We start from the raw sequence: 12,119 nt of genomic DNA on the forward strand, positions 1-12,119 counted from the left end.
AACAACAAGTAAACTATGGTAGATATAGTTTATGGAACACTACACTATATTCCTGATACAAGGATGCGTTACTAAATAATTATTTAAGTATAATTATTTTACTTTACAAAGTACATTCTACAAGTTTATACATACATTTTCAAGTACAAGAGAACACTACAACAGTACATGTAAACTAGTTAATACAGGGTTGTGAGACACTACTTCAATTGTACCCATCAGGGTACGGAACTAAATCCTATACAATATAACCAGCGTCTCCCGGAGGGAGAGCGTGAGATTTGTGTATAGATCTATACGGGACTGACAATCCCACACCTGAACTGCTAGCTACAGTTAGGCCGACAGGCCTGGGGTGACAAATGTCATAACGTTTCCGACGCCTAAAGAACGTCATAGAGGTCACTAGGTCATATCAAGCATGGTTATACGAAACTCACAACAGTATAAACTAAAACATTTGTTTACGGGATTTCATTTCTTCAAATAGTTTTATTTTAACTAATAAAATTACACTAAATTACAACTGGAGGATTCCAGGGATTTCAAACAAATGGTTTTATTTTAATTAATGAAACAACAGTACACTATTATACATTACTACTGGTGGTATCCAGGGATTCATACACAGGTTTTCATACAGTACACTATTATACATTACAGCTGGTAGTAACCAGACATACATACAAATGTTTTCATACAAGGGTTTTATAACAAACACTACTATGTTATACAGAACAAATGTACATTTTGGTCTTAAGGCCCAAGGCTACTTTTCATTACTAAAGAAAATATTGGAGCTTTATGAGGAACACATACGAACATTTTTCAAAGATCAATTACAAGTTTCCATTACAAAAACATACTTATGAACTCACCAACTTAAATGTTGATACACTTTCAAAACCACTTGTATTCTCAGGGAACCGGTAGACAGGTACACCCGCAGGTTTTAAGAAGACGGAGCTTTTAGAGTCGCGTCTTTTTTACTTTTGTTATACATTTTTGATGTCATACAAATTATGTATTGAACAGATGTAAATACTATATTCAATTAATGTAATGGTTGTGTTTACTTTGATTACTATTATGCAATTGTTGTGATACCGAACATGACTTCCTCCGCCCCCGAACGTTTCCGTTGTTCCGGTTTGGGGGTGTGACAAAATCCATCTCCTAGGTTTACTAGATTTACCTATTTTTGGTGGCGGTGAACTTTCCGGTTCAGAATGTCGATTACTATGTTGTAAAATCGTCAACTAAGTTTCAATGGCCATCTGTAAAGTTATTTTCAATTTCAAAGCTATTTCCAAATGTAAAAAAAACACCATTACAAAGCACATATCAAACGCAGTTGGAGGTGGGTAAAATCAAGTCATTAAAACCAAGCAAAAATGCACCATTATATTACACAATCACAAAGTTTTATGACAATTTATTTCTCTGTACAGACTTTTAAAGGATGAAGGATCCTTTTGTAAATGTTGGTTTGGGAGAACCGACTCTTAGTTGGACACGTAGACTGATTTTCTCGTCTGAGTTTTATTGCATTTGACTTTCTTGCCGTAATGTGAGGTTCATGTGATTCTGGAAGAGGGTTTCACCGGTTTTGTTATTATTGAAGTCCCAGGTGATAAATGAAAGCATACTGTGTGCATACGTTTTAATTTAAGGAGGGGCATAACTGTCAATTTCCTTCAAAATTTGTGGAAGTATCAAAAAAATTGGTGGATATATCAACGCCCTATAACAACCGCTATCTTTATATATTTTGCTAGGGTAATGTTACAGTATTATTTGCATTGTCCTTTTTTTTTATATTTTGCATTCTTTATCAGTTGATTTCTTAACATCTAACAATTTTTTAAAAAATGTAGTATTATTGGTTATTAAAAACCTACCAATTACATCATCATGCTTTCATTTGCCCATCGCGAAACACAGGATACCCCATAATAATAATAATAATAATAATTATCAAAAACATAATCATAAAAAAATCTAATTATAATAAATCTACTAAGAAAATAATAACAATAATAATTATATATATATTTATATTAATAATAATTATTATATTTATATTAATAATTATTATTATATTTTGTTCAGATCCATTTAATGTTAATAATGCATCCATATTAATGCTTTATTTATATTATTAATTGTTATAATACTTATATTAAAAACTATATGAAATCATTATTGTTATACTTATAATTCTAATATAAAATAATAATTATTATAATAGCTAGAAAAGATTCCCCGGCGTTGGCGGGGTCGGAAGGTATTGCTTTGTAAAGTAAAGTAGCATGTTGGTTGCTTTTTGTCCGTTAATGTGAGGATAATTTGGTCTTTTCAGGTAGTAGGGACTGAATTTGTCACCATGGGTAAACCATATGGACCATTTATGTAATTTTGGCGGTGGTGGTGGTGGTGGTGGTGATGGCAGATGGTGGGTGGGTTTATGGTATTGGGTGGGTATTTTCTAATAAATAAAATATTAATTTAAAACCAAAAAGAGAATGTTAAATCTGGTAAACCACATGGACCAATCGTGTAATTTTGTCTAACAATAATAATAATAATGATGAGGGACCATTTCTGCCAAAAGACAAAATACTAATAATATGTAATAAAAGGCGAGGGTTATGAAAAATTCAAACCAAACTGAAAGGGTTGTTTGTGAACAAAAGCATAAAGATGAAGGGTCAATGTTGTAAGTTGGAGGACCAAAATTGACAAAAAAAATGCCACTGTTAAAATCTTTCATAACTTTAATATATATAAATAATAATAATGATGAAGGACCATTTCTTCCAAAAGACAAAATACTAATAATATGTAATAAAAGGCGAGGGTTATGAAAAATTCAAACCAACGTGAAAGGGTTGTTTGTGAACAAAAGCATAAAGATGAAGGGTCAATGTTGTAAGTTGGAGGACCAAAATTGACAAAAAAGTGCCACTTTACCGTTAAAATATTTCATAACTTTAATATATATAATAATATTTAAAAAAAATAAAGGAAAGGCAAAAAGAAAAAGACGAAACATTTTTAGTTTGGTGCTATTTAACTTTCCACAGAAATTCCTACAAAATAATACAAAGTAAATTATTTATTCAAATTCCTCATGGATTTCTTGGTTTAAGTGAAGCATAGTCTCTATTCAAATCTACCATGGCAACTCAAACTCATTCTTGATGTTTCTTGTGTTTCCGACGGCTGTAAGCCTGTGCTCTTTTACTTATAGCTATGTTGGTTAAAGCTTCTAATGAGGGTACAAATGGTGTTGGCTGCAGTGGCGGACCCTCTTAGAAGCCAGAGGAGGCCATGACCCCCCCTGCTTTTGAAGCTCACAATACCTAATTATATATAACCAAGTTATAAAATATTTACTAGAATGAAAAATTAGCCCCTCCTGTTTTCCAGATTTTTAAGTATAAGCAGTATTTAATTTATACAACTTAGTTTTTAACTAAAACAATAAATACCCACTGACAAACTTTCAGAAAATCACTAAACAAAATCACAGATGAAAACTACTTCACCTTTTTTAGGAACTTGTTGTACATAAGGAAGCTATATACCTATTAAATCTATAAAATAAATAAAATCCAAAGATACAATTAATGTTTTAAAAACCGGTTTGAACCGGCCGGTCGAACCGGTTGGACGGGGAACCGGGAGAGGGAGCGGTTCAACTATCACCGGTTTTACATTGATTTCTGAACCGGATACCGGCCGGTTTTTAGAAAAAATCGGTTGAACCGGTCAAAATAAACCGGTTGAACCGGTTAAACCGAATAAAAACACATGAAAAAAGAATCATTTACATAATAAACTTTGGTGATTTTTTTCAAATCTATTTAGTTTTCTCTAAATAAAAACATACGGTAAATGTTATAAATTCTTTTGATGTGTTTGTATTCATCAAAAACTATATTTCGTTTTGGTATTATACTTTATTTTCTTTTTGACGTATATGGATTGATGTAAAACACTAAAACTTATGGTTATGTGTTATTTTAATGTATTTGGATTCATCTACAACTTATCTTTATGTGTATTTTTTAATGTTTGAACTTATAAATATCAAATTCATAATTTCTATATGTATGTATGTGTAGGAAAATAGAAAAAAACATGAAAAATATAGAAACCGGTTCACCCGGCGGTTAAACCGGTTGAACCGGGAACCGGTCACCATACCGGTTCACCTAAAAAACCGGTTTTTAAAACATTGGATACAATCAAATTTACAACCATTTAACTTTGAGTTTAAGAAAACTGTAAACCTAAAATTATATTTTTGCCGCCGTGAAAGACCTCTCAAAACTCACCGGAAGAACAATGTCGTCCGCATAGATCGCTGCTACCTTTGTACGCCCTTCCGGTGTTCGTCGCATGTGTTTATGGTATGCTCTCTATCTCTCTCACTCGTCTTTGTCGGATGTCGGAGCCTTCTCGGTTTTCCCCAAGTCCCACTGCACTATAGGTAGCCTCTTTTTGCCTCTTCTCTATTTTTTTCTCGGTTATTTAACACATAAAGAAGAGCATAAAATTGTGATTAAACCTAGTCCCTATAACTAGTCCCTATAGTTTGCAATGTGCCTACTCCCTGTAAAACTGTAAAGTTGTCAAGCTAGCAAGCTGACATTGCTATTTTATTGGATTAAACTATTTATTTTTATATGTAAGTTTATTGTTTATTACTTATTAGTATGTACAAATCAATTTTGGCATTTGAAATATTTAGATGCTTATTACTTGTTTGTTGATTTATTTGTAAGGTGTAACAGTAAATAACTACATAAACATTACAATAATCCTTAAGATTTACATATATGTATCTTATTCGTACGTACCAAACCGAAGTAATTTAGTATGACTAAAAATTTACTTATAATTAAATGATCTCTTTCAGCAAAGACTTTGATATGTCATAATTTTGAACCATATAAAACATTTTTTATTTTGAAGTTTTGATTTCGGCCCCTCTAATTCTAATGCTCGTGTTCCGCCCCTGGTTGGCTGAAGCAACACCGGCTGAAGAACAGAACCGAAGGAGGAAGAAACATAGTCGTTTGGAATTTCCAGTCATGAACTTTTGTTTTTTGAAACAAAGATAGTATTTCTCTCTCTTTAATAAATAGGGGCATAATAGTCAAAATATATTTTATACAGTAAACATAAAAAATTGCCGTGGCAATATCAGCCCCCATTTTACATAAACAAAACGAGTTATCTTTTTACCAATGTGTATGTAAATCACCATAGCATAAAACGGGATGAAAGAAGTTTTGGAATAACACCTGCTCCATTTAACCTCTGATACGCAGGACAAGGTGCAGAATGGACTCATTTTCAATATTATAATAAGCGAGAGTCCGATAATCTTCAAGCTGCCCCGCACCAAATACAAGCCTCTGCTGATCAGCCGGAATCCCCTCCAAGGCTTGAATTTTTGCCTTCACATTATCAACAGTATCCGAGCTCTCAACATCCAGAATGATCGTCTTTCCTGTCAAAAACTTGACAAAGATCTGCACATCCCCTCTAAACCTCAGAACCAAGGTATATTCTTGTTGGATATTATAATCCGCCAAACTTCTATCATCATCGAGCTGCGTGCCATTAAAGGCCAAACACTGCTTAGCCAGTGGAAAGCTTTTGTCCTGAACCCTAGCCTTCACGTTATCAATCGTATCGGAGCCTTTAACTTCCAAAGTCATCGTGTTGCCGTTTAGTGTTGTGATGAAGATCTTCATCGTGCTGCGAATACGGAGGCTGATATTCAACGTAGATTCAGTGTCCTGTATCTTAGCCTTCACATTGTCAATCCCAGCAGAACTTTCAACCTCCAAAGTGATAGTTTTTCCGGTTAAGGTCTTGACGGAAATCTGCATTCCACCACGGAGACGGGGGACGAGGTGAAGGGTGGATTCCTTCTGGATATTGTACTCCGCTAAGGTTCTTCCAACTTGCAACTGTTTCCCGGCGAATATGAGCCTCTGCTGATCAGGTGGAATCCCTTCCTTATACTGGATCTTGGCTTTGACGTTGTCGATTGTATCAGAACTCTCTACTTCTAAGGTAATGGTCTTGCCGGTGATGGTTTTCACGAAGATCTGCATACTGCCGCGAAGATTGGGGATGAAACGAGGGTTTTGAGTTTTGATATCGATGTGGTCTATTCAATCCCATCGTTCTGTCATTTACAATGCTATAAGTGAAAAACAAAAATGATATTTTAGCATCTACAAGATGGGTCTGTTTGGATCTAAAAGTTTTTTTTTTTTTTTTTTGGCGGACGCCTTTCATTTTTTAATTGATATGTTGGTTAGATTTGTTGTATTGCTTCCTAATAAAAAAAAATTTTGCTCATAAATAAGACATGTTTTAGTTTTAGTATGTTTTTTTTTATGAAAGGTTCTTAGGGAGGAGGGAGTCGTTCCCACCGAACCCACTGCCACATCAATTTTTCTCTTTTATTTTTCTTCATCTTTCCGAACCCACAACACACGGAATCCTATCTTTTTGAACTCACTCAACCCAGTCAATTAAAAAAAAATACAAACCAACTAAGGTACAAGTTTTAAAACACATGGTACAAGAGAAAATAAGAAAGAGAAAGTAGAGAGAGATGATGAAGTGGGTTAGTGAAACCAATCAGCCCACTCGTTGAAGCGGGAGTGGTACCGCCGATAACTCTATTGGTAATTAAGATTTTACATTTGATTGTTTTGTATTTATTTTTAATTGAGTGGGTTGGGTGGGTTCAAAAAGATAGGATTTCTGTGTGTTGTGGGTTCGGAAAGATGAAGAAAAATAAAAAAGAAAAAGTGATGTGGCAGTGGGTTCAGTGGGTTGGGAGGGAATGACTCCCTCCTCCCTTAGGGATGAGTACCAATCCACACCAAAAAACTAGAACCAAACCATACTCTAATAGATTACGTATATACAACTGCTTTGGTATTTGGTTTCAAGTTTTGACATTTTTGGTATTCAATATTATGGGAACATGACTTACAAGCCCAACGAAGTTTCTAAACCATGCAAAAAACTTCAATTATGTTTTGTCTGTTTAAGAAAACCCAACGAACTTAACATTTTGTCTAAATAAGTCCAACGAAGTTTCCAAACCGTTCAAGAAAACCAAATCATGTTTTGTCGGTTCGAAAGGTTAAGTTCATTGGGTTTTTTGAACAGACAAAACATGATCGGAGTTTTTTGAACGCTTTGGAAACTTCGTTGGTCTTACAAGTCATTTTCCCAATATTATAATAAGTCACGTCATATGTTTCTCTTCTTTGACTTCCACAGAATTGAACAAAAGTGTAACTTAATTTGGCTTTTTTAGACAAAAGGTTATGTTTGTTGGGTTTTCTTAAACAGAGAAAACATGATTGTGGTTTTTTGAACGGTTTGGAAACTTCGTTGGATTGATATGTCATTTTCCCTCAATATTAATTATTAGTTTGGTTACTAGAAAATTAAACGATGTAACCGATCCCAAACCGAATCTATTAGGGGCTTTATATTTTGCTTGATCTCCAAAAAGCAATGTTTTAAAAACCGGTTTGAACCGGCCGGTCGAACCGGTTGGACCGGGAACCGGAGAAGGGAGCGGTTCAACTATCACCGGTTTTATGTCTATTTCTGAACCGGAACGAACCGGCCGGTTTTCACAAAAATCCGGTTGAACCGGTTAAATTAAACCGGTTGAACCGGTTAAATTGAATAAAAACACATGAAATTGAAACATTTTGCATAATAAACTTTAGTGGTTTTTTCACATCGTACATACTTCTAAAGCTAGCATTTTTCCTTGAATCTCATGCATTTGAAACCCCCACAAAATTTTGCAAACACCTCATGCATTTGAAACCTCCTATTTTAATGAATACCACTCAAAAGTCTCTTAATAATGATTAACAATTCAAAGGTTTTATAACTTATATAATATATTTAATAAACAATTAATGGATACTCTACTATAAAAAGGTCAATCTTTTTGAGTAGACACACAAATACAAATCACATACAAAATTCACAAAGAAAACAAGTTTAAAGTTTTTTGTGTTGGTTTGAGGGCTTTGAACAATTTTTCGAGCCATGTTATTATGTTGAAGTTTTAAATTTGTAAGTTTGTTATATACTAATTCTTTTTTGTATCTTCTTGATTTAAGTATTCTATTAAGAATATGTATGTTGTGGTTGAAATTTTAATGTAAATTAGATTAGATTCATGTTATCGATCATATGTTATGGAAGATGATATATAATATTTAATTAACTATTGTATACATGTTTGTATGTTCATGTTGCTTCAAAACAATAGTTAATTAAAAATCATGGATATGTCATATTATCCATATTATCCATGTAAGCCTTTTTTAAAATGCAAATTGTCTATCTTATCACTTTATATTTTAGTATATGTTTAACATTTTAATTATAACAATAAGTGTTTTTTAAAAGTTTCTTTCACTTATTAATAATAACAAGTGGTTTTAAAATTAATAAGCAATAATTACAAATAATAAAATCAAATTACATGGATATGTCATATTATCAATGCAAGTCTCTTTTGAAATGCAAATTGTATATCCTATCACTTTATTATTTAGTGTATATTTCACATTTTAATAATAATATTAAGTGTTTCTTAAAAGTCTTCTTTAACTTATTATTAATAATAAGTGGTTTAAAACTAATGAATAACAATTTTAAATGATTATAACATCAAATTATAAATTACATTTAGCTATAAATAAATTGTATTTTAAATGAACATCATTATTGAAATTAGAAAATGATCGCATAAGTAAAAATATAATTAATCAATAATAATAATTGTTAAAAATAATACTAAATAGATAATTATATTTAATTCTATTAATGAGGAATGTGGGTTGATGTCAATGAATATTATTGTTCAAAATAATAGAGATTATGTGTATATATATATATATATATATATATATATATATATATATATATATATATATATATATATATTAGTGTAAAAATATTATCTCAAAATTAATGTCAATAACATAACCATTTTAAATATATATTTTTCAATATTTTAACAATATATTTTTAATCTTCGCTGCGCAACGCACGGGAATTCGTCTAGTCTATTAATATTTTTATGAATAAAAACACATGATAAATTTTATGAAGTTCTTTGATGCGTTTGTATTCATTTAAGATTTTATTTTTTTTAATGCACGTGGATTGATATAAAACTTATGGTTATATGTTATTTTAATGTATTTAGATTGATCTACAACTTGTTTTCATGTCTATTTTTAATGTTTGAACTTGTGGACATCAGATTATTGATTTATGTATATATCTATTTAGGAAAATACGAAAAAATATAAAAATTATAGAAATCGGTTTATTTGGCGGTCGAACTGGTTAAACCGGTTGAACCGGAAACCGGTCATCATACCGGTTCAACTAAAAAACCGGTTTTTAAAACATTGCCAAAAAGTATAGCTTCCTAATTAACTTAATTGATATCTCTAAATTAGAACCGATATCTCCCCCAATAATAGACAATTTTCAAGTATATTTACTTTTTTCATCTATATTGAACATCATATACGTTTGCATGTGATCATAAGCATCAAAGCATGGTGTATTTCTTTCTCCTTGACACAATGACGAATAGGATACATGGTAGCATGATTATGTTTTAAACACCCTAGGTCAACCTATAATTAATAGTTGAATTTGTATGCATGTGATCATAAACATGGTCTGTTTCTTTCTGTTTGACACAATAAATGAATAGAATATTCTTCGAACAACCCTCTCATATATGATACAACTACGTCAATCTATAATGAACACGTTTGCATGCGATCATAAACATGGCAGCTTGAAGGACTAATTATAATCATAATAAAAAAAAAAATCCTGTTGAAGGATGCATGATATATATTTATAATTTTTTCGTTAATAAAAAAAAATTAATTAATTAAGCGGGCCGCTATTTTTGGGCTAGTGTTCACGATTGATCTAAAAAGCAAAATCATGAGTGCGACTACTTTTTTGAGCTACTGTTCACACAGTTGATCCAATAAGTAAAATCAGAAGTGGGATGCCATTTTTGGGCAACTGTTTACATTTGATCCAATAAGAAAAATCAATAGTGCCTGTTGTTCTTGGGCTACTAATTTTGGTCGATAATAGTCTTCGAATTAAAAATACAAAATGGATCTCATACCCGAACCGCTATCGAATTGAATGCTACTATAGGGTTCAGTATTTGGAACATCTGTATTTTAGGATACATAAAATTTTATCAAATAAATAAATCAGATAACAAAATAGTAAACAAAATAAATAAATCATAATCATAACATTAAATTAATCAGAATAAGATTAAAATTAAATGAATTAATGAATTAAATATATGCTTACGATCTATTCTTGGTGTTTGTACAAGTTAAAACCACTCACTAGTACAAAAGCGACTTTTTGTAATAGTTTTTTGAAACATGTTGTCAAGGTTTTGATTAACTGGGTTACTAAAGGTGATTAATCAAATTCCAATAATATTTTAGTCATGTATTAACTAAAAATGTCACCATTGCAAACTATGTTCACATATTTCGTTACTATTTTACATAAACATGTAACAAATACTAGTCAATAGTTACGGTCGATCATGTAAGCAAAAGGATTCGTATGAAGGTTTTCTACTTTATTAAGGTTACAGAAGGTATACATATATAGGGATACAACCAGTAAGGAAAGGAAACAATAACAACCTCCTATACTATAGGAAATACAATATATGATAATTACTACCACAATCTTATCTACTTTTAGTGTGCTCTCGTCCACACTCCCCCTCAAGATGGTGAATGAATGTCCATCATTCCCAGCTTGTCCAGAGAGCCATTGAATACTCTTGCATGTACAGCCTTTGTTAGCATGTCGGCTAGTTGTTCCTTCGAATTCACAAATGGTAACTTAATAGTTTTCTTCTCGAGGTGGTCTTTTATGAAATGACGATCTACTTCGACATGTTTGGTCCTATCATGTTGAACCGGGTTGTTTGCAATCTTTACCGCCGCTTGATTGTCACAATACAAATTCATAGTTTTATTCACACTAAAGCCAAGATCTCTCAACATCCGTTTCACCCATAATAATTCGCACACTCCATGAACCATGCCTCTAAACTCTGCCTCCGCACTTGAACGTGAGACCAATTTTTGTTTTTTACTTCTCCAAGTCACCAAATTTCCTCCCACAAACATAAAATATCCCAATGTTGACTTACCATCGGACTTATCCCCAGCCCAATCTGCATCGGTATACCCTTCTACTTCAAGGTTTTCATTTTTTGCAAAAAATAGACCCTTTCCCGGTGACGACTTTAAATATCAAAGAATTCTATACACGACTTTCATATGATTTTTATTAGGTACATGCATAAATCTGCTCACTACGCTAACTGCATACGCAATGTCCGGGCGAGTGTGTGATAGATATATCAACTTTCCAACCAGCTTTTGATACCTCTCCTTGTTAGTTGGTACCTGACCCAACAGAATAGTCAAACCGTGATTAACCTCAATAGGTGTATCTATTGGCTGACAATCCAACATACCGGTTTTAGCGAGAATATCTAATACATATTTCTGTTGATTCATTAGGATTCCACGTTTAGACCTTGCTACTTCAATACCCAAGAAGTACCTTAGATTTTCAAGATCTTTTAACTCAAATTCGTTACCTAGTATGGCCTGTAACCTTTTTATTTCGTCAGAATCATTGTCGGTCACCACCATGTCGTCTACATACACTATAAGGGCAGTAATTTTTTCTCCAATGTTCTTCACAAATAACGTATGATCTGCATCTGATTGCTTGTATCCAATCTTCCTCATGAACTTTGAAAACCTTCCAAACCACGCCCTCGGAGATTGCTTTAGTCCATACAACGCCTTTTTTAACTTACACACCTTGTCACCATAATCCATTCCAGGAGGGGGTTCCATAAACACTTCTTCTTCCAAATAGCCATTTAAGAAAGCGTTTTTAACGTCAAATTGTCTTAACGGCCAATCCTTATTCGCAGCGATCGA

At 32.6% G+C, this 12,119-nt stretch overlaps 1 pseudogene; it reads right to left on the reverse strand.

The window, feature by feature from the left end:
- Positions 1–5,022: 5,022 nt before the first annotated feature.
- LOC145114822 (polyubiquitin 11 pseudogene) lies at positions 5,023–6,218 on the reverse strand (annotated as a pseudogene).
- Positions 6,219–12,119: the final 5,901 nt, after the last annotated feature.

This window comes from Lactuca virosa, chromosome 5 (assembly GCF_052849685.1).
Source record: "Lactuca virosa cultivar CGN04683 chromosome 5, Lactuca_virosa_CGN04683_v6, whole genome shotgun sequence".
NCBI classification, from domain to species: Eukaryota; Viridiplantae; Streptophyta; class Magnoliopsida; order Asterales; family Asteraceae; genus Lactuca; species Lactuca virosa.